This window comes from Hemiscyllium ocellatum, chromosome 15, assembly GCF_020745735.1.
Source record: "Hemiscyllium ocellatum isolate sHemOce1 chromosome 15, sHemOce1.pat.X.cur, whole genome shotgun sequence".
NCBI classification, from domain to species: domain Eukaryota; kingdom Metazoa; phylum Chordata; class Chondrichthyes; order Orectolobiformes; family Hemiscylliidae; genus Hemiscyllium; species Hemiscyllium ocellatum.
The window spans coordinates 5,517,485-5,544,750 of record NC_083415.1 but is presented as its reverse complement, the minus strand read 5'-3'; positions in this window follow the sequence as shown (position 1 = coordinate 5,544,750).

The window sequence follows — 27,266 nt, the reverse complement described above, 5'->3', positions numbered from 1 at the left end:
AATGCATTAGCTCCATCATACCTTACAGACAATGCCCCAGACACCACCATTGCCATCCCCAATCCCTGTCCTAGCAAATACCTAGCAGAGGTAGTGGCACAGTTCAGAGGGAGTCAACCTGGGAGACAGACACCTTCATGTTGAACAAGACTAGGAAGAAGTGCTGAGAGTGGCAAAGGGACAGAATGTACTCTAGGCTGGGTCTTCAATGTCCATCACCTAAAGCGGCTCATAAACAGTATTACTGATCAAGCTGGTCAGGTCCTAAAGTAGCAGCAATGGTAGGAATTTCTGGGGGATCAGCAGAAATTCATCCCAATGAAGAAGGGGCAAATGATGAGGTAACCATGGCTGACAAATCAGGGAACAGCATAAAAGCAAGGAAAAAGCACAAAATGAAAACTCATGAGAAGGCACAGGACTGGCTAAAAAGATATCTAGGGGGGTTACCTTTTGGAGGGTCGGTGTGGATTTGTTGGGCTAAAATGGCCTGTTTCCACATTGTAGGGACTATCTAATTCTATGTGGGGAGAAGATGAAATATGACAGTAAACTAGCTAGTAATTGCAAGAGATTTTTTAATATATAAAAGCCAGAGAGAGGCAAGAGTGGACATTGGATCGCTGAAAAAGGAGGCTAGAGAAGTAGAAGTGGGAATAAAGCAATGACGGAGGAACTGAAGAGGTACTTTGCATCAGAACTCTTGTTGAAAGATATTAGCAGCACATTAATCCTCCAAGATAATCAGGAGACAGAGGTGAATGTAGTATTCATCACTAAACAAAAGATGCTGGGGAAGCTGAAAAGTCTGAATGTAGCAGCAGTCAGTGGAGCATGTCCCAGGGGTAGACTGACCAAAACCCAAGTCAGAGTTAGGCCCAGGGAGATAAGACTTTAAAATTTGGACTTTTTTTCTTATCTTTTGGATAAGGACTTTTAAGATCCATACTTTTTAAAACTGCTTTGTTTATTTCTTCTCATTTTAAAAGAGGTTCTTGTTTTACATTTTGTGTTTAAAGATAGCGCTACAGAACGATGACTGTACAGTTTCACAGTGTTCCTATACTTGAGTCCACATGACAACAAAATCTAATTCCTAATTCTCAAGTTAACCAGACCCAATAGATGACATCCCAGAGTTCTAAAGAAATTAACTGAGGAGATTGTGGAGGCATTGGTGCTTATCCATCAGGAATCACTGGAGTCATGGAGGATCTCAGAGGAGTAGAAAAAGTCTAATGTAACACACCTGTTAAGGAGGGAGGGATACAGAAGGTGTGAAATTATGGGCCAATTAAGCGCACCTTAATTTGATAAGACTTTAGAGATTATTAAGGATGATACTGGAGAGTACTTGGATGTGCATTTAAAATAGGGCTGAGTCAGCAGTTTCGTCAAGCGAAAGTCATGACTGACAAATTTGTTAGAATTCTTTGAGGAAATAACAAGCAAGTTAGACAAAGAAGAGGCAGTGGAGCAGTCTATTTGGATTTCCAGAAAGCCAATGACAAGGTGCCAAACAGGAGGCTGCTAAGTAAGAGCCTATGACGTTGGTACAAGATACTGGCACGGATAGAGCATTGTCTGACAGGCAGAAGGTGAGGATAAAGGGGTTTTTCCAGGATGGCTGGTGGTGACTAGTGGAATTCCATAGGGGTCAGTATTGGGACGACTATTCACATTATACATTAATGATGTGGAGGAAGAAACTGAGGGCATTGTGGCCAAGTTTGCAGACAACACAAAAGTTAGGTGGGGGAACAGATAATATTGAGGAGGTGGGACAGAAGATCTTGGACAATCTAGGAGAGTGGGCAAAGAAGTGACAAATTGAATACAATGTGGGAAAGTATCAGGTTTTTCCATTTTGGCTGGAAGAATAGAGGCGTAGACTATCTTCAAAATGGGAAAGGCTTCAAACTCTGAAGACTCCTAGTTCAGGATTCTCTTAATGTTAACAGAGTGGTTCAGTTGACATATAAGAAGGCAAATGCAATGTGAGCATTTATTTCGAGAGAATTAGCACACAAGAACAGGGATTTACTGCTGAGGTTGTATAAGGTTCGGTTCAGACCACATTTGGGATATTGTGAGCAGTTTTGGGATCCATGCTTAAAGAAGGATATTCTGGCCTTGGAGGTGGTTCAGACAAGGTTCACAACAAGGAACGGTGGCTCAGTGGTCAGCACTGCCACTCACGTTGCAAAGGACCCGTGTTTGATTCCAGCCTTGGGCAATTGTCTGTGTGGAGTTTGCACATTTTCTCTGCGTCTGTGTGGGTTTCCTCCCACAGTCCAAAGATGTGCAGGTTAGGTGAATCGGCCATGCTAAATTGCCCATAGTGTTCAGGGATGTGTAATCAGGGGAAATGCAGAGTAATAGGGTTGGGGAATGGGTCAGGGTGAGTTACTTTTCAGAGGGTTGTTGTGGACTCGTTGGGTCAAAAGGCCTTTTTCCACACTGTAGGGATTCTATGATTCCATGAATGATCCCAAACATGACTGGCTTGTTCTATGAGGAGCAGTTGAGGAGGCTAGTTTGTACTCGACTGAGTTTAGAAGGATGACGAGATAACCTTGTGAAAGAATACTGCTTAACAGATAGCATTGTAAGGGTGCAATTGCAAACCATTACATAGTCATTTGTGACCTTGGGAAAATAATCACAGCTTCACAAAGTAACAAACAGCGCACACTCAGTACGATGCAGCTGGCAAAATCTGCGGGGAGGTGCCAAGCGCTGTTGTCAATTTTGCATGTAAATCATTCTAACATAAAATGTTTAAATACACTGTACTTTATTGGGAATGTTTTAGAACTAAGATGATGAGTAGTTTTCAATCAGAAGCTGATGAATCTGTGGAACTCATTGCCGTAGAAAGCTTTGGAGGCCAAATCATTAAGAGCTTTAAAACAGAGTTCAATAGGTTATTGGTTAGTTTAGGGATCAAGGATTACAGGGAGAAGGCAGGACAATGTGGTTCAGAACAATATCAGCCATCAATAAATGCTGAAGCAGACTCATGAGGACAGAATGGCTTAATTCTGCTGCTATGTCAGAGCGGAGAGACTGGCTCTTTGGCAGGTGGAGAACGAACTAACAAGCGGGAAAAATATACTCAACCTCTTCCTTACCAATCTGCCTGCTGCAGATGCATCTGTCTACGACAGCAACTACAAGAGTGACCACCATACAATATTTGTGCAGTTGAAGTCCCATCTTGACATTAAGAATAGCCTCCATTGTGTTGTGTGGCACTTTCACCATATTAAATGGGAGGACAGACTTTGATTAGGTCTAGCGACTCAAGACTGAGCATCCAGAAGGGCTGAGAGCCATCAAATCAAAACAGCAAGAATTGCAGATGCAGTAAATCAAAACTAAATCAGTAATTGCTGGAAAAGCTCAGCAGATCTGGCAGCATCTGTAAAGAGAAATCAGAGTTAAAGTTTCTGGTTTTGTGTCCCTTCCTCAGAACTGAGTGTTTTCAGCAACTTCTGTTTCTGCTGTGTAGGTTTAGTAATTTTTGGCAGTTCAAACTCAATTGGCTGAACGGTGTCTTCTGTGAGGCACTTTTATGTCTTGCCTGGTGCTACTCTAGGCATGCCCTCATGCACTCGTCACTGAATTATAATAATCACTAATAGCTTCTGATATGAATTGCTGAAAAAAAAAACATTTTCTGTCAAAGCTTTTTGTCTTGCACTTGTCGTGACATTTGCTGAAAATTCCTTTTACCACGTATACCATTGAGTAAAAGGTGAGGTCTGCAGATGCTGGAGATCAGAGCTGAAAATGTGTTGCTGGTTAAAGCACAGCAGGTTAGGCCGCATCCAAGGAACAGGAAATTCGACGTTTCGGGCCAGAGCCCTTCATCCATTCCTGATGAAGGGCTCTGGCCCAAAACGTCGAATTTCCTGTTCCTTGGATGCTGCCTAACCTGCTGTGCTTTAACCAGCAACACATTTTCACCACGTATACCATTATCTATTTTATTAAGTTCAACAAGCGCAGTGAATGTACATGTTGTTTCTGTCTGCAACTTGTAGGATGCTATGTACTAATATGTTATTTCATTCACTGCAGTGTTAAAGTTTAACTTTGACTTTTTAAGGTCACCTAGACAGTTTTATGGCTGTGGGACAGCCTTGTTAAATTCAGGATGGATGTTTTTGTTAAAGCATGAGTAGTACGTGTCATTAAATAAAATTCTGTGATTCTGTGAAATTGGATGCTCAGTCACAACACTGATACTATACTTCAAGTAGTACTTTCTTGGAAGTAAAATACTTTGGGATATCATGAAATTTAAAAAATACGCATATATAAACATTATTTTCATGATCAATCTCTGATCTGACTGACTTGAACAGAGATCAACCTACCTTGTGCTCTACTTTCTCTGTAAGGCCATTTTTCATTTTTTTCTTCTCTGTTTCTCTGTAAAACCAGTTAGATAAAACAATTCAAACTTAAATTCATAACAGAAACTTATTTGGTTAATGAACTGAAATACTGTGTCCATTTCACTATTCCACCACCAATCCTCATATCACCATCTCACTTTCTTTGGGTAACTAGACTGCAAAGGTGGGAAAACCGAGCAGCATGGGTAAGTTGGGCCAAAGGGCCTTTTTCTATGCTGGAAACTTATTCAACAGTGAGAACCAGCCATTTGGATACAGAACTGGCTTGAAGCTAGAAGAGAGAAGGTGTTGATGGAGGTTGCTTTTCAGACTGGAGGCCTATGACAATTGGGTGTGCCACAAGAATTGCTGCTGGGTCCACTGTTTTTCATCATTTATGTAAATTATTTGGATGTGAACATGGTAGAAATATAGTTAGTAAGTTTGCAGATGACACCAAAATTGGAGGTGTTGTTGACAGTGAAGAAGGTTGCCTCAGAGAACAATGGCCCATCTGACCAAGCTTCCAATGGACTGAGGAGTGGCAGATGGAATATAATTTAGATATATGCGAGGTGCTGCATTTTGGAAAGGCAAATCAAGGCAGGACTTATACACTTAATTGGAAGGTAGTTTCATGGTTCGTTGAAAATGGAGTTGCAGGTAAACAGCGAAGAAGGCGTTTGGTATGCTTTCCTTTATTGGACAGAGTATTGAGTACGGGAGTTGGGTGGTCATGTTGTGACTATACAGGATATTGGTTAGGCTTTTGGAAAATATGTGCAATTCTGGTCTCCCTCCTATAAGCAGGATGTTGTGAAACTTGAAAGGGTTCAGAAAATATTTACAAGGACGTTGCCAGGATTGGAGGACTTGAGCTACAGGGAGAGGCTGTATAGGCTAGAATTGTTTTCCCTAGAGCATCAGAGGCTGAGTTGTGATCTTATAGAGGGTAAATCCAGAACTAGAGGGTATGGGTTTAGGATGAGGGGGAAAAACTTAAAAGGGATCTAAGGGGCAACCTTTTCACGCAGAGGATGGTACATGTATGGAATGAGCTGCCAGAGGAAGTAGTGGAGGCTGGTATAATTACAACATTTAAAAGGTTTTTAAATTTAAATGGGTATTTGAATACAAAGTGTTTAGAAGGATATGGACCAAGTGTTGGAAAATGATACTAGATTAGATTAGGATATCTGATTGGCATGGGCAAGTTGGACTGAAGGATCTGTTTCCGTGCTGTACATTTCTATGAATCAATGACTCTAAAAGGAACAACGCCGAATAACAAACTCAGTCTTTTATTTGTTGATTCAGTCCTTTTTAAATGGATCCTTTATTTATTCTTTCATAGGATGTGCACCATTTGTTACCCTTGCATTCATAATTGCACTGGAAAAGGTGGTGGCTAAGAAATTTCTTAAACTGCTGCACTACTTTGGTGCTTGGTACACACACTGTTGTTAGGAATATCCAGGAATTTTTTTGTTTATAAAGAATCCCACAGTGAGGAAACAGGCCATTCAGCCAAACAAGTCCACACCAATCCTCCAAACAGCATCACACCCAGATCCATCTCCTCACCCTATCCCTGCCTTTCCCATGGCTAACAAACCTAACCTACACATCCCTGAACATTATGGTAATTTAGGTAAAAACAATGACTGCAAATGCTGGAAACCAGATTCTGGATTAGTGGTGCTGGAAGAGCACAGCAGTTCAGGCAGCATCTGAGGAGCTGTAAAATCGACGTTTCAGGCAAAAGCCCTTCATCAGGAATAAAGGCAGAGAGCCTGAAGGGTGGAGAGATAAGCTAGAGGAGGGTAGGGTGGGGAGAAACTGCTGTGCTCTTCCAGCACCGCTAATCCAGAATTATGGTAATTTAGCATGGACAATCCACCTAACTTGCACATCTCTAGACTGTTGGAGGAAACTGGAGCACCCAACAGAAACCCACTCAGACATGAGGAGAACATGCAAACTCCGTACAGTCGCCCAAGGCTGGAATTGAACCCAGTCCTTGGCACTGTGACGCAGCAGTGCTAACCACTGAGCCACTGTGCCCCCCCCCGAACAATTTGACCCATCAACAATGAAAGAATGGCAATGTAGGTCCAAGTCACGATGATACAAGGTTTGGAGAGGGCAAGTAATACGTCCCATGCATCCACAGCCCTTGTCTTTGGTGAAGCTTTAGCTATTTGCTGCCATACATCATGTACATAGTACACTCCATTGCCATCATACATCAGTGCATAGATCTGGTGCCAATCTTGTGAGTTGCATTGCACTGGGTTATTTTAAGCTTCCAAGCTTCTGAATGTTTATTGCATTCGGGCAAATGTAGACTATTCCATCAGACCCCTGAACTGTGCCTTGTAGATGGTGGACAGGCATCAGGGAGACGGGTGGGTTACTCACCGTAGAATTCCTACACTTTGACCTGCTTTTGCAGCCACACTATTTATATGCGAGCCCAGATCAATTTCTGGTCTGAACTTTGAAACTTACAGATATGGTCACTACCTTTAAAATATTTGCCCACTGACACTTCCACTTGACTAGCTTCATTCCCTTGGATTAGGTCCACAGCACTACCCCATTTCTAGTAGGACTAAAAACATACAGGAACATTCAGGTCTTCTGGATGCCATCCCATCTAATCCTTTCACACTAAGGCAATCCCAGTTAATGTTAGCTAAATTTAAATCTTTATTACAATAAACGTTGCTGTGCTTTGCCTACATATCTGCTCCTCTTTCTCAGTGTGTTGGAAGATATTTACTATAATCCCAGCAAAGTGATTACCTCTCTTTTATTTCTAAGCTCTACCCAGACGGCTTCATTCGAAAACCTTTCTTAGACATCCTTCTTCATAAAAGCACTGAAGAACTCCTTTACCAGTAAGGCAATACCCACTTCTCTTACATTTCCCCCACTCCTGCCCCAATCATACCAGAAACTTCAAAACCTGGAATGCTGAGTTGTCAGTTCTGCCCTTCCTTCAACCATGTCTCAGAGGTTGCAACAATATCACATTCCCACATGCTAATCAAATTTCTAAGTTTATCTGCTTTACTAGTTAGGATCCTTGCATTAAAATTGATACAATTTATCTTTCCAACCCACTCAGGTGCCTTATTATACTTATGTCTTCTCCACCTATTGGACTCGACTAGGATTCCTTCCATGTCTGATTGAACCTTGCTTCTGACTTTGCATCTATTCTGTGTCCAATCTGGTCAAGCAGCATCTGAGGAGCAGAAGAGTCACGTTTTGAACATAAGCTCTTCATCATGAATCACCATATTCTTGATGAAGAGCTTCTGCTCAAAACGTCGATTCTCCTGCTCCTTGGATGCTGCCTGACTAGCTGCGCTTTTCCAGCAACACACTTTTTGACCCTGATTTCCAGCATTTACAGACCTCAATTTCTCCCTCTACCCCATCACCCTGCCAAATTAGTTTAAACGCGCCCCACCCCCCCCCACAGCAGCACAAGCAAGCCTCCCAGCAAGGACACTAGATCCATTCCAGTTCAGCTGCAACCTATTCAGCTTGTACAGGGCCCACCTATCCCAGAAACAATTGCAAAGATCCAAAAATCTAAAGTCCTCCCACCTACACCACTCCTTTAGCCATGCGCACATCTGATCTATCTCTTTCTCTTCATAGATGCTGCCAGACCTGCCAAGTTTCTCCAGCAATTTCATAAAACCCACCTGATTTCATTATGTTGTTTGGGTCCAGAACTCTGTTTTCGGATCCAAAGTCGTAGAGTCATGGAGATGTACAGCCTGGAAACAGACCCTTCAGTCCGACCCGTCCATGCTGACCAGATATCCCATCCCAATCTAGTCCCACCTGCCAGCACCCGGCCCATATCCCTCCAAACCCTTCCTATTCATATACCCATCCAAATGCCTTTTAAATGTTACAATTGTACCATCCTCCACCACTTCCTCTGGCATCTCATTCCATACACATACCGCCCTCTGCGTAAAAAGGTTACCCCTTAGGTCTCTTTTATATCTTTCCCCTCTCACCCTAAACCTATGCCCTCTAGTTCTGGACTCCATGACCCCAGGGAACAGACTTTGTCTATTCACACTATCCATGCCCCTCAAAGTTTTGTAAACCTCTATAAGGTCACCCCTCAGCCTCCAATGCTCCAGGGAAAACAGCCCCAGCCTGTTCAGCCTATCCCTATAGCTCAAATCCTCCAACCCTGGCAACATCCTTGTAAATCTTTTCTGAACCCCTTCAAGTTTCACAACATCTTTCCGATAGGAAGGAGTCCAGAATTGCATGCAATATTCCAACAGTGGCCTAATCAATGTCCTGTACTGCTGCAACATGACCTCCCAACTCCTGTACTCAATACTCTGACCAATAAAGGAAAGCATACCAAACGCCTTCTTCACTATCCTACATACCTGCGACTCCACTTTCAAGGAGCTATGAACCTGCACTCCGAGGTCTCTTTGTTCAGCAACACTCCCTAGGACATTACCATTAAGCGTATAAGTCTGGTAAGATGTGCTTTCCCAAAATGCAGCACCTCACATTTATCCGAATTAAACTCCATCTGCCACTTCTCAACCCATTTGCCCATCTGGTCCAGATCCTGTTGTAATCTGAGGTAACCCTCTTCGCAGTCCACTACACCTCCAATTTTGGTGTCATCTGCAAACTTACTAATGCTCGCATCCAAATCATTTATGTAAATGACAATAAGTAGAGGGCCCAGCAACAATCCTTGTGGCACTCCACTGGTCGCAGGCCACCAGTCTGAAAAACAACCCTCCACCACTACTCTCTGTCTTCTACCTTTGAGCCAGTTCTGTATCCAAATGGCTAGTTCTCCCTGCATTTCATGAGATCTAACCTTGCTAATCAGTCTCCCATGGGGAACCTTGTCGAACGCCTTACTGAAGTCCGTATAGATCACATCTAGCGCTCTGTCCTCATCAATCTTCTTTGTTACTTCATCAAAAAACTCAATCAAGTTTGTGAGACATGATTGCCCACGCACAAAGACATGCTGACTATCCTGAATCAGTCCTTGCCTTTCCAAATACATGTACATCCTGTCCCTCAGGGTTCCCTCCAACAACTTTCCCACCACCGAGGTCAGGCTCACTGGTCTATATTTCCCGGGCTTGTCTTTACCACTCTTCTTAAACAGTGGCACCACGTTTGCCAACCTCCAGTCTTCCAGCACCTCATCTGTGACTATCGATGATACAAATATCTCAGCAAGAGGCCCAGCAAACACTTCTCTAGCTTCCTACAGAGTTCTCAGGTACACCTGATCAGGTCCTGGGGATATATCCACCTTTAACCATTTCAAGACATCCGGCACTTCCTCCTCTGTAATCTGGACATTTTGCAAGATGTCACCATCTGTTTCCCTACAGTCTATATCTTCCATATCTTTTTCCACAGTAAATACTGATGCAAAATATTAATTTAGGATCTCCCCCATTTTCTGTGGCTCCACACAAAGGCTGCCTTGCTGATCTTTGAGGGGCCCTATTCTCTCCCTAGTTACCCTTTTGTCCTTAATGTTTTTGTAAAAACCCTTTGGCTTCTCCTTAATTCTATTTGTCATGTGGTTCATTCTCATCTACCTTCTAGATTGCAAGAGTTTTAATCCTTCCTGATTGTGTCATATCTTTAATTCCACATGTTTATATTTCACAACATTAAAAATGCTGCAAAATCTGTTACATACCTTTTATTTGCACAGTATTGTTGAAGTACTGGCTCGTATTTCATCTGTATAAAACATAATACACATATTAAAGAAGTATTTTGGCATTCCTCTACTTTGAACCATTTAGGATAATAGGGGGCACTTACATTGGGTAAATTAGGAATACTGTGTGCAATTCGGGTCTCCTTCCTATCAGAAAAATGTTGGGAAACTTGAAATGGTTCAGAAAAGATATACAAGGTCTTTGACAGGGTTGGAGGATTTGAACTATAGGGAGAGGCTGAACAGGCTGGGGCTGTTTTCTCTGCAGTGTCAGAAGCTGAGGGGTGACCTTATAGAGGTTTACAAAATTATGAAGGGCATGGATATGGTAAATAGACAAAGTCTTTTCCCTGGGGTCAGGGTGTCCAGAACTACAGGGCATAGGTTTAGGGTGAGAGGGAAAGATATAAAAGACACCTAAAGGGCATATTTTTCACGCAGAGGGTGATACATGTATGGAATGAGCTGCCAGAGGAAGTGGTGGAGGATAGAACAATTGCAACATTTAAAAGGCATCTGGATGGGTATATGAATAGGAAAGGTTTAGAGGGATATGGGCCGGGTGCTGGCAGGTGGGACTAGGTTGGGTTGGGATATATGGTCGGCATGGACGGGTTGTACCGAAAGGTTATTTCAATGCCATACATCTCTATGACTCTAAGTGTAAATTAAACATTGCTGAAAAGAAACACAAAGTTGAAGCCTACTTGCTGATCAGCACCTTTCTAATTCAAACTGAAACACAATAGATGTGAAATTTGAGATGCTCCTACAACACCTCTGGCAATTTTCGTAGCTGCCCACACAACAACTCATTGTGGAAGGGTATAATTGCTAAAAGCCTTTGAATTAGCCAGATCATTACACGAAGGAACACTACCAGTCAATTTCATTGACATTATTGACCCATGCAAGTCTGTTGATTTTATCTCCTTGCTGCTCACCATAAAGACTTTCATAAAACTGCAGCAGGGACTCACAACTCGTGCAATTTTAAGGCACAAACACTCAATCTGGAGGGAAGTTGATTTAAAATGAACAATAGGTTACCATGAAACAGGAGGTGGATCGGGCACAATCAAGAAACATTTTCTCAAATGGAGAAAGCAGAACAAACATATCCAGAACTCTCTGGATGAGAGAAATAGAAACTAAGATAAAGAAGAAAAACACTTAAAACAAGTGTCAGGTAGAAAGTAAAATTGGGGACCAAGAAGATTATCAAAGGTTTAGAGAGAGGTAAAAGGCAAATAAGAGACGCAAAGAGGAATTGTGAGGAAAGACAACAAAAATAGTTTGTCTTCAACGGCCATAGAAAAATGTGCTTGAAGTTCTTGAGAAAATTTGTAGCTCAAGTTGTGGAGGAAGTTGTTGACTTGTTCAATGAACTAAGTTAATTTGCAGGCGATTCATCACCATATAAGGTTACAACATCTCAGCGCCTCCGGTGAAGAGTTGGTATTCTGTCCCATTTGTTATTTGCGTGTCCTGAATTGTGGAGGTGGATGGGATCATTTCCAATTTTGTTTCTCAGTGATTGGTATATGGGATCTAACTCTTCATATTTGTTAACAAAATTCTGCGTTTGAGGGCCAGATCTCCAGGAATTCCCGCGTATGTTTTTGTTTGGCTTGACCTGGGATGGATACATTGTCCCAGTCGAATCAGTATCCTTCTTTGTCCGTGTTAATGGATAGAAGTGATAGCTGATCATGTCTCTTGGTAGTTAGTTGGTGTTCATGTACCCTGAAGGCTAGGTTTCTTCCGGTTTGCCCCATGTAATGCTTGTGGCAGTCTTTACATGGCATTTTGTATATAATGTTGGTTCTGTTTGTTGTGGGTATGAAATCCTTTATATTCGTCAGTAGTTGCCATTGTGTAGTTGGCGGTTTGTGGACTACCATGACACCTGGAGTTGGAATAGTCTGGTGGTCATTTCCAATATGTCCTTGATGGATGGCATTGACCAGTGTATCAGGTACAGCGCAATATCCTCCACCATTTTTGTGCACCTACAATTATACCCCACCATCAAAAATATTTTTCCCTCCCCAAACCTGTGTTCCGCAGAGAGCATTCCGTCCTGACTCCCTCATTAGATCCACGTTCCCCACCAACCAATCCTCCACACCCACCAAGGTGCAAAACCCATACCTTCCCTTGCCCCACCAAGGTGCAAAACCCATACCTCCCCTCTCACCTCTGTCCAAGGCCCTAAAGGATCATTTCAAACCTGGATTAGATTTCCCTGCACAGCCTCCCACCTCATTTACTGCATCCGTTGCGCTCGATGTGGGGAGACAGTGGAGCGGTACAGGCAACATCTCTGGTCTGCATGCACCAACCAACCACCAACTGCCCTGTGGCCAACCGTTTCAACTCTCCCTCCCACTCCCGCAAGGGCATGCAAATCCTGGGCATCCTCCACCACCACAAAATTAAAGCCACCCATCGACTGGAGGAAGAACACCTCATATTCCATACCGGGACCCTACAACCACATGGCCTCAACACTGACTTCACCAGTTTCCAAATCTCCCCATTCCCCGCCTTATCCCAGATACAATCCTCCAATTCAGCATCACACTCTTGACCTGACCTATCTATCAGCTCCATCCTCTCCACTGACCTATTGTAATCAGCTCCTGCCTGCAACCCCCTATCACCCTCCCACCTACCTTTCCCAGACCCTCACTATTTATCTCTCAGCCCCCTCTCCCTCCGCATTCTGATGAAGGGCTAATACCCAAAATGTCAACTTTCCTGGTCCTCAGATGCTGCCTGACCTGTTGTGGTTCTCGCAGTGTCATGCTTTTCAACTCTGACTCTCCAGCATCTGCAAACCTCACTTTCTCCTAGTTGCAGGAGAACTTTGTGGAACTGTACATTTCCAGTTCTATCAGGGAGGAAGCTGCAGAGGATCTGTTAGTGGGAAATGAGGTAGGCCAAGTGGAGATTGTCAGAGTAAGGAAGCATTTGGGAAATAATAATCATAATATATGTTGTTCTGGTATAATGTGCATTTCATCAATGAAAATTGGCTATAACACGATCAAAGCATTGTGGATGCTGTTTAGATAATGCAAACTTTCTACTGAAAGGATATAGCGATTTTCTTTAGAGGTATTCTACAGCACAACTTTTGATAATGATTTTCCACAGCACAATTTTCTATAGAACATGGTTGCAAAGGAGCACAACTGTCACATTATACTAGAATGCTCTGCACATGTTTCAATATTAAGATGGAAAAGGATATAAAGCAGTTAAGGATTAAGATGCCAGGCTGGAAAAGGACAGACATGAGTAGTCTAAAATTTGAACTGGAGCGGATGACTGGAAAAGTATTTTGGTGGATAAAGCAGTAGATAAGAAATGGGAGACTTCCAAAAGAGAGATGAACAGAATGCATAATAGGTATACGCATATGAAAAATATACATCAAGATATGGATGGTAAAGGAGGCATATGATGTATAGCAGGATAATAATAGGAGTACTTCAAATGTAGAAGAGAGGCTAAGGCTGGGTTAAGGAAGGCAAAAAGAAGCATGAGGAAAGGATGGCTGGCTGCAGTAGAATAAATATTAAAATGTTCTTCAAATATATTACAAGTCATTTCACCATAACATGCATTTGGTGAATGCAAATTCACTATAACACCATTGACGAATTTGGGACATTGTTTGTAAAGTATGAACATTTAAAGGGTGTATTGGTTATAACATGATTCCGGCCCCATTAGTTTAATTCGTGCTGCTATTTCACATTTTACTTATAATGAGAATGGAACTACTGCGTTACTGCAGAATCAATAGGAAAACATAAGGCAGGAATTGAGTGAGGCCCATAGGAACATGCAGGGATAGCTGCTCACCGAAGCAAAGGGAATGGCAGAGATACTAAATGAGTGATTCTGTTGTTACCAAATTGGAAAATGGTGATAGCAGCCCAATTGAAAATGTGGGTATTGAAAAAACTGATCAGTATCACGATAGATAAAGAAGAGGTGTTAAAAAGCTGATAGCTGTCCAAGTAGAGACGTTGCCAGGCCTAGATAAGATGCAACCTAGATTGCTGAGAGGGGTAAGGGGACAAATCATGGAGTTACTGACAGAAATTTTCAAGGCTTCTCTGAATTAGACAGGCTTCTGGAGTAGACCTTGGAGACTAGAGGATTGCAAACATGATATTGCTGTTTAGGAAATGTGCAAAGAATAACCCTGGAAATGATAGACCTGTCAGCTTGACATCAGTAGTTAGATAACTGATGGAGACCATAAGGGATAAGCTAAATATACACTTAGAGAAAAATAAGCTAATGCTATAAAAGTAAATGCTACAGAAAACTGTTTTTCTCTCTCCTTTCCTCTCAACTAACATGAATGCGGGTCATAACCTTTATATCTGTGAAATTGGCGAATGGTGGAGTAAATGTAAGGATTGAATGGCCTAAGTCTGCTCCCATATTTAATGGTCTTATGGTCTAAAATAACATGACTGAAGCACAGGCAGGTTCAAAACTTTCCTAAACCCGATGAGGGGAGATCTCAGGCCGCGTACCTAACTGAGTGAAGGTTAGCAGAATGTTCTAGAAAGAAATTGCTAGGTGGAAATAGGATCTAATAGGGGCATCTGCTTAGCCCACCATTAATAAATAACTTATCAGGGACAGATGAAATAACAAAACACTTCAGAAGAACAGATCATTTCAAGATGGATCATGCGGACACTGGCTTAGCACCTAGCAAGTTGTTCCAGTACAGCATGTAATAATTTAGAAAGTTCTGCAGATATGCCCTGACAATTTAAACTGGACAAATCCAGTCAGCAAACTATCAGTCGACCATGCTATGAAGGAAGAGATTGATTACATTGATTTTAAGCAAGAAACAACCCACTATTGGGTGCAAGGTCACTTGGCTCCTGATCTCCTTAGAGCTCTGGTCTATGCATGAAGCAGCTGAACTCCACAAATGAGGTGAAAGTAACTGCTCTTGATATCAAGGCAGCATCTGATAGTGCATGGCATCAAGAAGCTCTAACAAAACTAGAGTGAATGGGAATTGGAAGGAAAACTCTCCACTGTTTGCAGTCATACCTGGTAGTCTGAATTATTAGGAGAGGCTGGATAGGCTAGGACATTTTTCCCCTGGGAGACTGAGGGATGACCTTATAAAGATCTATAAAGTCATGAGAGGCACAGATAAGATACATAGCCAAAAGCTTTTCCCAACGGCAGGCGAGTCTAAAACTAGAAGGCATATTTTTGAGGTCAGAATAGAGAAATACAGAAGGGTCCAAACGGGTTATTTTTCACACAGAGGGTGGTGAATGTCTGGCATTGGCTGCCAGATTTAATGGTGAAGGTAAGTACAACACGACGGTTGGAGGAAGAGCGCCTCATCTTCTGCCTGGGAACCCTCCAACCACAAGGGATGAACTCAGATTTCTCCAGTTTCCTTATTTCCCCTACCCCCACCTTGTCTCAGTCGATTCCCTCGAACTCAGCACCGCCCTCCTAACCTGCAATTTTCTTCCTGACCTCTCCGCCCCCACCCACTCCGGCCTATCACCCTCACCTTGACCTCCTTCCACCTATCACATCTCCATCGCCCCTCCCCCAAGTCCCTCCTCCCTACCTTTTATCTTAGCCTGCTGGACACACTTTCCTCATTCCTGATGAAGGGCTTTTGCCCGAAACGTCGAATTTCCTGTTCCTTGGATGCTGCCTGACCTGCTGCACTTTAACCAGCAAAACATTTTCAGCTCTGATCTCCAGCATCTGCAGACCTCACTTTTTACGCGAGTACAATTTTGTGATTTAAGAATGGCTTGGACATGGATGGGACAGATATGAAGGGACGACATTAATTATGAAAATAAGATGGCACGGACAAGTTGGGCCAAAGGGCCTGTTTCTATGCTGTAAACGTTTAAGAAACTATCATCCAGCTGCAGATGAGCTACAATACCTCAGGGATGTCCGGTTTTACACCGTTAAATCTGTTCTAAGTTTCACCCATTTAGTAACCGAGGTTGTGCCACATAATACGCTGGAGGGTTGAAAGTGAAGGTGCAACTTTGTCTCCACAAGGACTGTGCACTAATCATTCGTGCCAATACTGAAGCACTTGAGACAAATTGATTGGTGAAGTCAAGATCAGGTAGATTTTATGCTCTTGGTGGTCTTTCACCATTAGTTTCACACACAATTTAACACATATGTTCTTTTGGACTAGCCATGAGAAACTAAGATGCAGGCCTAGAAGTAAGCCATTCAATCTATCGAATCTCCTTTGCCATTCAATTAGATTACGGTCAGTCTGATAATCCTCATGCTTGCTTTCCTGCCTTATCCCAATGCCCTTTGATTCCCTTACTGGTGAAAATTCTATGTCAGCTTTGAATATATTTAATGACCAACTCAAAAACCTTCTGTAACAAAGACTTCAGTACTTTTAGAGAAAATACGTCTCCTTATCTTGTCTTAAATTGGCGATGCCATACTCTGAAATTATGCCCTCTGGTCCTCGACTCACCCACAATGGGAAACAACTTTCCACATTACCTTGTCAAGCCCGAGAAACTTACATTTCGATAAAGTCTCTTCTCATTCTTCTAAACACCAAAGAGTACAAACCTAATTTACTCAGCCTCTCCCCCTAAGTAAATCAAGCTTGGTCAGTAGTGGTACTAATGAGCTACTCTTGTGAATGGATGTTGAACTGCCCTATCCAGAGAACATTTTGTGCTCTTGCCACCTTGAATGCTTCCACCAAGTCGTGCTCAATATGAATGATATTCATTGGCTGAAGGACAGTGTTGGTGATAATCAGGAGGTTTGCTTATGTTTCAGCCGATGCTGAGATTTCACGGTCCAGAGTCAATATTGGGAACTAGTAGGGCAATTCCCTCCAACTGTGCTGGCCCTCTGGTGGGTCTGATAGGACACGACAGAATGCTGATGCTTTTGTATCTGTTATTGTCTGTAAAGTATGATTTTGTGAGTGTGGCAATGTCAGGACTGGTTGTGTAATAAACTTCCAAATTTTAACACAATGATAAGTAGGGCTTCATAAGGTTGGCAGAGTTGAGTTCACGCTGTTGTTTTGATGCCTAAGTTGATGGCAGATGATCCATTTAGTTCATCCCTTTCTATAGATTTTGTAATGATTAGATAAAATTTACTGATTTGCTATGCTATTTTAGAAGGCAATTAAAAATCATCCACATTGCTGTGGTGCTGAACTTTAACTGGCCAGTTTAATAATTCTCTGCTGAATCCACAAGGAGAAAAATCAATGTTTGATCCTATAAAATGTCAAATAGTGATGTATAACTAAGGGAAACTTTTCAATCTATCACTCAAACTAATAAAGAAATATCTCTGACCAGAAATAATAACTTGGAGAAAGATGGAAGGAACAGTGAAGTGGGTGACCAACCTACAAGACTAGTTTTCCTTCTTCCATAGAATATGGTTATTCCTGGCTAGGTCAATATTTATTGCCCATCTCTAATTGCCCTTAAGAAGGTGCTGGTGATCTGATCTTTGAATTCTGAAACCAAACATCTTGCAGTGGGAGGTATGTCTGAGTATAAATCTGAGGAGTTAGTGTAATGGAAAGTGTGGGCAAAAGGAGGGATGTTTTATTGTGTCCATATTTAGAACACAGATCAGAACTGCACAGTGCAGGCCCTTGATGATGTACTGGCCTTTTATCCTACTCTAAGATCAGACTAACCTACATACCCTTCACTGTACTAACTTCCATGTACCTATCCAAGAATCGCTTAAATGTCCCTAATGTATCTGACACTACTACCGCTACTGGAAGTACCCACCACTCTCAGAACCTACATCTGACATCTCCTCTAAACCTTCTTCCAATCACCTTAAAATTATGCTCCCTCGTGACAGTCATTTCTGCCATGGGGAAAAGCCTCTGGCTATCCACACTATGCCTCTCAACATCTTGTACACTTCTATCAAATTACCTCTCAGCCTTCTTCGCTCCAATAAAAAAAGCCACTTCTCCTTGAATCTTTCTTCATAAGACAGGCAGCATCCTGGTAAATCTCCTCTGCACCCTCTCTAAAACTTGCATATCTTTTCTATAATGAGGTGATCAGAACTGAACACAATACTCCAAGTGTAATCTAACCAGGATTCTATAGAGCTGCAGCATAACCTTACGGCTCTTAAACTCAATTGCCCTGCTAATGAAAACCAACACACCATATGGCTTCTTAACAACTCCAACAACCTGGATGGCAACTTTGAGGAATCTATAGGCATGGACCCCAGATCCCACTGTTCCTCCATACTGCCAAGAATCCTACCTGTGTTCTTCATTCAAATTCGACCTGCCAAAGTAATGACTTCACACTTTTCAAGGTTGAACTCCATCTGCCACTTATCAGTCCAGTTCTGCATCCTGTCAATATCTCATTGCAACATACAGAAAACCATCACACTATCCACAACTGCACCAACCATCATGTCTTTGGCAAACTTAATCACCCACCCTTCCAATTCCTCATCCAAGTAATTTATAAAGATTACAAGGAGCAGAGGCCCCAGAACAGACCCTTGCAGAACACTACTCGTCACAAAGCTCCAGGCTGAATACTATCCATCTACCACCACCCTCTGCCTTCTATGGGCTAGCCAATTCTGTATCCAAACAGACAGGTTTCCCCATATCACATGCCTCCTTACTTTCTGAATGAGCCTGTCATGGGGGACCTTATCAAATGCATTGCTAAAATTCATGTATACTACATCTATTGATCTACCTTCATCAATATGTTTGATCACATCCTCAAAGAATTCAGTAAGGCTTGTGAGGAATGACCTGCCCCTCACAAAGCCATGCTGACTATCTCTAATCAAACTGTGGTTTTCCAAGTAATCATATACAGGGGAATCTCGATTATCCAAATGAGATGGGCGGGGACAATTTCGTTCAGATAATCGATTATTCGATTAATTGCCTTTTAGATTAAATTACTTACAGTGTGGAAACAGGCCCTTCGGCCCAACAAGTCCACACCGACTCTCCGAAAAGCAACCCACTCATACCCACTCCCCTATATTTACCCCTTCACCTAACACTATGGGCAATTTAGCATGGACAATTCACCTAACCTGCACATTTTTGGATTGTGGAAGGAACCCGGAGCACCCGGAGGAAACCCACGCAGACACTGGGAGGATGTGCGAACTCTACACAGACAGTTGCCTGAGGCGGGAATTGAACCCGGGTCTTTGGCGCTGTGAGGCAGCAGTGTTATCCACTGTGCTACCGTGCCACCCATTCTCTCTGGGGCTCGGAGTTTTAAAGTCTGCTCCCCGTTCAAGAGACTGCAGCAGCACACTGCGCGTGAGCCCCCGTCCCCAACACCCCCCCCCCCGTCAATACCACCCACTCGCCCACACCCCAAACCTGTCCAACACCGCCGCTCGCCTGAACCCCTCCAACACCGCCCCCAACCTCGTTCACCACCGCCCTCTGCACCGCCAACCCCGTCCAACACCTCCCCTGCCTCCCAACCGTGTCCAACACCGCCCCCTGCCCCCCAATCCCATCCAACATTGTCCCCCACCCCATTCGCACCCCCTGTCTAACCCCGCCCCCTCTCCGGGGCAGCCGGACTGACACTAACAAGACTGCTGCTGCTCCTGCCTTTGTGTGGTAAGTCTCCAAATAGCACACACACACACAACCTTTTACTGCACCTTTTTGAGAGGTTCCGCGTTTGCCCTGTACAGGACTATGTTGGAGGGGGGGGGAACAGTTTAGGGTACACCCCTCTGCAGAACTCCAGGGAAAGTGTGGGGAGAGACAGGGAGGGCGAGAGGTCAGTCATTTGGAGACGGTGCCTGTTTAATCACTGTAAACAAAAGACGCAATCACTGCTGGAAACACGTCTTTGATGTAATGTTTCTATCGGGACCTCAAGGTCTCCTACGGATAATTGGTATTTGGATAATCGAGGTTCCTCTGTATTCTGTCTCTCAGGAGTCTCTCTAATGTATTGCCCACCACTGACTACTCTAATTCCCAGGACTATTTCTATTCCCTTTCTTTAACAAGGGAATAACATTTGCCATGCTCCAATCATCTGGCACTACTCCAGTGGCTAATGAGGATGTAAAGATTATCGCCAAAGGCGCAGCAATCTCTACCTCACTTTCTGTAGTAATCTAGGGTATATCTCATCTGGCCCTGTGGATTTATCCATCCTTATGCTTTTCAAAAATTTTCAGAATATCCTCCTTCTTAACATCAACTTGTTCTAGCATATCAGTCTATTTCAAACTGTCCTCCAAAACATCAAGGTCCCTCTCAGTAGTGAATACTGAAGCAAAGTATTCATCAAGGACCTCCCCTACCTCCTCGGACTTCAGGCTAAAGTTCTCTCCACTATCCCTGATCGGCCCTACTCTGGCCACCTCCTTGTTCGTCACATGAGTATAGAATGCCTTAGGGTTTTCCTTCATCCTATCCACTAAAGCTTTCTCATGTCCCCTTCTAGCTCTCCCACATCCATTCTTCAGTTCCTTCCTGGCTACTTTGTAACCCTCTAGAGCCCTGAATGAGTCTTGCCTCCTCAACATTAAGTAAGCTTCCTTCTTCCTCGTGACTCGATGTTCCACATCCCTTGTCACCCAAGGTTCCTTCACCCTACCATCTCTACCTTCCTTGCCTCAGTGGGACAAGCCTGTCTAGCACTATCAGCGGGAGCTCCCTAAACAACCTCCACATTTTTATAGTGCATTTCACTGAGAACATCTGTTCCCAATTTAGGTACCCCAGTTCCTGCCAAATGGCTTTGTAATTCTCTCTCCCCCAATTAAATACTTTCCCATACCGTCCACTCCTATCCCTCTCCATGAGTACAGTAAAGGTCAGGGAGTTCTGATCACTATTACTAAAATGCTCTCCCACGGAAAGATCTGACACCTGACCTGGTTCGTTGCCTAGTACCAAATTCAATACGGCCTCCCCTCTTGTCGACCGATCTGCATATTGCATCAGGAACCCTTTCTAGACACCTGACAAAAACTGCTCCATCCAAACTATTTGAACTAAGTAGATTCCAATCAATATTAGGGAAATTAAAGTCACCCATTACAACAACCCTGTTACTTCTACACATTTCCAAAAAATCTGTCTCTCAATCTGCTCCTCCGCGTCTTTGTTGCTATTGGGCGGCCTGTAGAGAACTCCCAATAGAGTGACTGCACCTTTCCTGTTTCTGACTTTCACCCAGACTGACTCTGTAGACAAACCCTCCTTGACGATCTCTCTTTCTGCAGCTGTGATACTATCCCTGATTAGCAATGCCACTTCTCCATCTCTTTTACCTTCCCCATAGTCCTTTTGAAACATCTAACCCCTAGAATATCCAACAGCCATTCCTACCCATGTGATACCAAAGTCTCAATAATGGCCACAACATCATAGTTCCAAGTATTGATCCATGCTCTGAATTTGTCATCCTTATTCCTGATACTTCTTGCATTAAAATAGACACACTTCAACCCATCATGCTGACTGCTCCTTTGCCCTTTCAAGTGTCTATTCCTCCGCTCTCTACCCACTATGTCTGGATGTTCACTCCATCAGCTGATCCGTAGCTCAGGTTCCCACTCCACTCCCAATCTAGTGTAAATGCTTCCGAAGAGCTCCAGCAAACCTCCCGCCCAGGATGTTGGTGCCCCTCCAGTTCAGGTGCAACGCGTCCTTCTTATAAAGATCTCACCTTGCCCAGAAGGTATCCCAATGCTCCACTTCCAGAAGCCCTCCCTCCTACACTGGCCATGAAGCCAGGTGTTCATCTGCACATACTCTCTATCCCTGGCGTCACTAGCATGTGGTACCTGTAGCAAACCTGAGATGACTACTCTGCTTGTCCTGCCTTCTAGCTTCCAATCTAACTCCCTACATTCTCTTTTCAGGTCCTCATCCCTTTTCCTGCCTATGTCATTGGTACCGATGTGTACCACGACCTCTGGCTGCTCTCCCTTCCCCTTAAGAATCTTGTAGACTCTATCAGAGATAACCCTGACCCTGGCACCTGGGAGGCAACACACCATCCTGGAGTCTTGCTTGTGACCACAGAATCTCCTGTCCGTTCCTCTCACAATTGAATCTCCTATTACTATTGCTCTCCTATTCTCTCCCCTTCCCTTCTGAGCCACAGAGCCAGGCTCAGTGCCAGAAACATGGCCACTGTGGCTTTCTCCTGGTAGGTCAACTCCGAACAGTATTTAAAACAGTTTACTTATTATTGAGGCAAACGGCCATGTACAACATATGTTTTACTAACTGGCATCTATGGCACCAGGAGTGTGTTGATTGATCAAATATTCCACACAATCAAGAGGTACTCATAACTGCAGCAAACTCTGACAAGTGAAGGTTCAAGAAATTAACATCCCTGTAAACACATCAACATACTTCCTAAATTCAATGTAAAAATACAGTAAGTAGTAGAAATGTAAGATTGTTGGTATGTATATCACAGATATATTTTATTTACATCCCAGATACTTTGACATTACAGTTGATTGCAGTATTTGGAAGTACTTCAATTTTGCTTATCAAGAGTGCTGGTTAAAAGAGTTTGCTGTAGTGGATTCAAGATAATTTTTGATAAGATTTAGGCTGTACCACCTTATAATTTACATACCCTTTAATTATCATTCTCCTTTCATTTAATTATCTCCATTCCATTTAATTATCACTCTTCTTTGAAGAATACAGCAAACACTATGTAACGCAAACTATCAAAAATGTACATACTTACCCCCAGTGTTATCGTGGGTTCATCTGAACTACCAACAAAACAGTAAACATCGGTTGTGCTGTTGGTATCAAACAATTGATTTATTAAGCAGCCATTTAACATGTAAATAATACAAATGTCTTCATTACTATATGATTGAACAATTAGGTCATTGATCAGTTCTTAGAAACCCAAGTTCCAAAGTTAAACAGTCCTTCTCATTTGTACACAAACATGATCCAGTGGTTATGAATTCCAAAAACCAATTCAAAACCGACAACATCTGACTGATTCGAGTCAAATTCAAGTTGGATTTATGATTTGGAGATGCCGGTGTTGGACTGGAGTGTACAAAAGTTAAAGATCACACAACACCAGGTTACAGTCCAACAAGTTTAATTGGAATCACACTAGCTTTTGGAGCGCTGCTCCTTCATCTTCATCACAACCATCTGATGAATTAAACCTGTTGGACTATAACGTGGTGTTGTGTGATTTTTAAAGTTGGGTTTTGGCTCACTGTGGCAAATTTAGTCAAGGGAGAAGTAGAGATCATTCGTTTTGGATCCAAGGAAGACAGCTCGGAAACAAAAACAGAAATTGCTGGAAAAGCTCAGCAGGTCTGGCAGCACCTGTGGACAGAAAGCATAATTAATGTTTTGTATCCTACTCATTAAATGGACAACACTTTACTCTCATCCCAAACTCTCCTAAGAGGGAAAACATCACCATAACAACCCTGTCAAGCCTCCAAGAAATCTTATATGTTTCAATAAGGTCTCCTCTCATTCTTCTAAAGTACAAATGAATATAAGCCCCTAATTATTAGTGCCCCGATAAGAAAATTCATTCTTTATCGGAATCAATCTAGTGAACTTTCCCTGGACTGCCTCATATGACATTATTTCTTACAGGTGTAGTCTGGCTCGTGCTTAGTACTTTTAGCAAGAGCTCCCTACTTTTATTCTATTCTCTTTGAAATAAAGGCCAACATTCCATTTGCCTTCCATATCACCCACTGTATGCTGATACTAATTTTCTGTGATTCATGCACTTGGACCCACAAGTTCCTCTGCATTGCAGCCTTCCATAGTCTACCAACTTAAATAGAATTCAGCTCCTTTATTCTTCCTGCTAAAACGTACATCTTCATATTTTCCTACATTATATTCATCTGTCAAGAGTCATCCTCACTACAGCCTTCCCACCTATTTTTGTGTTGTTTGGCAATGGTATATTCACTGCCATAATCCAAGTTTTAAAAATGAATTGTACATAATTGTGCCACCAGCACTCATCCCTGTGCCATTCTGAAAATGTCTTCCCTTATCCCAACTCTGTTCTCTAATAATTAGCCAATTTTCTCTGTCCAGGCTAATATGCTACCCTGAATGCCACGGGCCCTTATTAACTAACCTTACTGGAGATGTAAAAGTACGTCCATATTATTATTAGTGAAATATTCTCGTACACAACTTACAGACCATTAAGAACCTACACACAGGTGGCTCAGTAGTTAGCACTGCTACCTCACAGCACCAGGGACCTGGGTTCAATTCCAGCCTTGGGTGACCAGTGTAGAGTTTGCACGTTCTCTCTATGTCTGTGTGAGTGTCCTCTCGTTTCCTCCCACAGTCCAAAGATGTATAGGTGGATTGGCCATACTAAATTGCCCGTAGTATCCGGGGATGTGGAGGCTAGGTACATTAGCCATGGGAAATGCAGGGTTACAGTGATAGAGTAGGGGGTTGAGTCTGGAATGAGATGCTCTTTGAAGAGTCAGCATGGACTTATTGGGCCAAATGTCTATTCTATGATACATACATATTTGAAACAAAGGTGAGGATGAAAGATTTAAAAGGGATCCAAGGGACAACTTTCTCATACAGAGGGTGGTGCATGTATGGAATGAACTGCCAGAGGAAGTGGTAGAAGCCAGTATGATTACAACATTTAAAAGGCGAATGGATAGATATGTAGACAGGAAGGTCTTAGAGGGATACGGGTCAAATGTTGGAAAAGAAGACTAAATTAATGTAGGATGTCTGGTTGGCATGGACAAGTTAGACTGAAGGGTCTGTTTCCATGTTGTACATCTCTGTTACTCTAAAACCATATATTCCTGGAGAATTCAGCAATGTGGCTGCATCCATGAAGAGAAAGCAGAATTAATGTTTTGAGGCCAGTTATCCTTCTCAGAAAGGTGGAGACAGATGGGTTTGGGACAGGGTTGGGTGCGGATATGGTGTGGTGTATGTATACATGCGTGTGTGGTATGTAGGTGTGGGATGTGAATGTTTGTGTGTGGCAATCTTGAGTGTGTGGGGTGGGCGTGTGTACATGTGGAGCAAACGTGTGCAGCATTACGTATGAGGAAAGATCCTGTATCTCCGTGGGGTGGGTAAACTGTTGGACATTCTCCACACTGAGGTAGCCGTTCTGTTCCTCCCTGGGACCACTGCCCTGATTTGGTGTCATCGGGCCAGGAACGAAGCCAGTAAATTCCGATTCTGTTGTTCCCTGCTCCTGATTCATGCACTGTGGGTTCTAGTTGCCCAGAGCTGCAGTGCCATGGCTACTCCTTCTCTCCTGACCGCTAGATGCTGAGCTTCACCAGCTCCTCAGGACGTCCGCCATTTATGGATAGAAGGATGCTCCTCTCCTTCTCCCTCATGGTGCTGTGGCTCTTTTCTGTTGGTAGCCAACCCTCTGCATCATCAGAGGAGCTGCTGGATTGTCCATTATTCAGCTGCCTATTTTTGTTTTGCTATGAGCCTGTGGGGGCCATCAAGTTCTTAGAAAAGAATAAAACTCCCAGAAGTGATGGCTTACCAGCCGAGTTGCATTCGGTTCTGTGGTATTTGACTGACCAGGACCTACTGGAGGTGTACAATGGCATGTTTCTGTCAGGTAGCAAGTGCAAATCCATGAGGAAAGGTACCATCACCTTCAACTAAAAAGGAAGAGGGCAGAATTTGGAAATTGGTGACCCATCTCACTGCTGAATGCTAGCTAGAAAATCCTGTTCTAAGGTAATCGCCAACCAAATCAGGTCTGCTCTGGGATTAATGACTCACCTGAACCAAACCCGTGTTGTACTGGGCAGGATGATCTCCCATAGACTTGTGCTCCTCAGGGGATACGATCGCCTATGTGAGGACAAGGAATGCTTGCCTGCCCCTTCAGCCTGGACCAGGAGAAGGCCTTTAGACAGGATGTTGCACATGTACATGAACTTTGGGAAGGGAATTCACAACTAGATCTGAATGTTCTACACCAACAACTTCAGTGCAGACTCCATCAATGGGTGGGAATCAGAAAGCTTCCAGATCAGATCTGCAATCAGGCAGAGCTACCCTCGTTTGTGTGTATAATGCCTTTGGCTGCTTCCACCATGACGAATGTGAGCCTAACAGGGGTGACTATTCCAGGCAATGGAGGTTTATAGATCAAAGCCTCCCTTGTACATGGATGATGGTACTGTTTACTGGTTGGATCCACTGTCAGTGCGCAGACTCACGAGCACCTACGACCAGTTCAAACTGGCCTCACAAGTTTTGTGTGCAAACATGATAAAATTGTAAAATGGGGGAAAAGCGTGGTATTGTCCCATTAAGATAAAGTCTGTGGTTAAACAGCTGAAGGTGCTCGAACTGACACAATGTACCAAGACGACATTCAGTTTGCAGGCCTAAACGACAGTTTTACCAAGACAACAGTTTAAATCCAGCCAATTAATTTAAAAAGGCACTTGGAGACTAAGGATCAATTAAATTCAAATCTGATGGTGTTGACAACCTACAGAATTGTAAGAATTGTGTGTGTTTGGGGGGTAGAAAAGAGAGGGACAATTGGACAGAGAGGGAACACCAACTGCCATTGAAAGTGGTGAAAGCGAAGTTCCAGCTGAGAAAGACATACCGGGCTCTCAGAGTTCAGGAGTGCAGGAGCCTCAGCCCTTGAGCTTGTCCAACAGGTATGAGATTCTTGCTCCCTGTACGGATGAGGAAAAGGGCTCTGGACAGGATGAGCCAGCTAACCACGGCACCATGGTACAGAAGGCCATTCAAGAGGGGGAGCAAAAAGACAAGTAGTTGTTACAGGGGATTCTATAATTAGGGGGACAGATAGTATCCTTTGCAAGCCTACGTGAGGACAAGGAATGCGATCGTATCCCCTGAGGAGCACAAGGCTATGGGAGATCATCCTGCCTAGTACAACACAGGTTTGGTTCAGGATCGGGAGTCTCGCATGGTGTGTTGCCTGCCCGGTGCCAGGGTGCGGGACATCTCCGACCGG